Below are 1072 nucleotides of genomic sequence, written 5' to 3'. Positions count from 1 at the left end.
GGAGGCGCGGTCAAGGTTTCTTTTGTGCAGTACACTAAAGCCTCTTCCAACGTCACTATGTTACTGCACACTTTAATGCTTGCTACTCTTCTAATCGGGGGGATACAATTCTTCTGGGCAGGGAAGAGTCCTAGTGGCAAAAGTTTTTGCGTTGCCAACCCCTTCAGTCTGAAAAATACCTATTGATTTGCTCAGATAGAGATGTCATTCAGCCTCGGAACCCCGATGCTTTTGACTTATGGAGCTGCCAAGGATATTGAAAGTACCATGGACGGACAAAAGAACAAACAAATCTCCCTTGGAAGAAATGGTCCTAGGCATGATATCGGGAGAGAGAATTTCCTGGATAAAGGACTTCATGCTTGGTCAAATTGAGGGGCAGCGTAAAGGGGGAAGACCCTCTGCAAGATGGACTGGCACAGTGGCGGCATCAATGGGCACAAACCTGGCGCCGCAGGGCCAGGGGTGTGTCGTTCTGCGGTACAGGGGGTCGCGATGGGTCGGAGCCGAATCGAAAGCATCTAAAAATAGGAAAACCCTACAGAAGCCCCCGTAGCGTAGTGGTTCCGTGCTGGGCTGCTCACCTCAAGATTAGCCGATTTAAAACACCAGTGGCTCCCCGGGAGAAAGTCCAGGCTTTCTACCCCAGTCCAGAGTCACCGTCTTGTAAAGCCGCAAAGGCAATTCCGTCCTGTCCTGTAAGCTCGCTCGCTGTGTGTTGCAATCCATTCGATGGCACTGAGTTTGGTTAGAGGAATCCCTGAAGGAGCCTGGTGGCGTAGTGGGTTACACATTCGACCATTAACCGCTTTTGATTTTGCATTGGGGTACTCGATCAGGTCCCTAAAATCGTACTTTCTTCTAAGTTCAAGACGATTTTTCTAAAACTAGCTCGCTCTTCTTTTGGAACCAGATTCTGCAGCAAGCTCAAGGATCGGGAGCAAAATAGTTGGAGGGAGGGGCACCCACCGGCTGCACACCCGGCACAAACAAGCTACCAGGGAGCATCGCCCCCCGCCCCCCGCCCCCCTCCCCCAATAGCATGATCCCATTTCTACCTTACAAATCTGGC

The 1072-nt window shown here is 51.1% G+C and overlaps 1 protein-coding gene across 2 annotated transcripts in view; it reads right to left on the bottom strand.

Annotated features, from left to right (window-relative positions):
• The window catches only part of FBXO48 (F-box protein 48), a 10387-nt gene that overhangs the window by 9025 nt on the left and 290 nt on the right, over positions 1-1072 (bottom strand). Inside the window, exon 2 of one of the 2 annotated variants that reach the window (XM_045294171.1) lies at positions 585-770. The exons of the other annotated variant lie outside the window; for it this stretch is intronic. The gene's annotated coding sequence lies outside the window, so the exon portion shown is untranslated. The remainder of the gene's footprint in view (positions 1-584; positions 771-1072) is intronic. 2 annotated transcript variants of the gene reach the window in all.

This window comes from Echinops telfairi, unplaced genomic scaffold (genome assembly GCF_000313985.2).
Source record: "Echinops telfairi isolate 266 unplaced genomic scaffold, ASM31398v2 ScPeMD7_2573;HRSCAF=3158, whole genome shotgun sequence".
NCBI lineage: Eukaryota > Metazoa > Chordata > Mammalia > Afrosoricida > Tenrecidae > Echinops > Echinops telfairi.
This window is presented reverse-complemented; position numbering and strand designations above follow the sequence as displayed.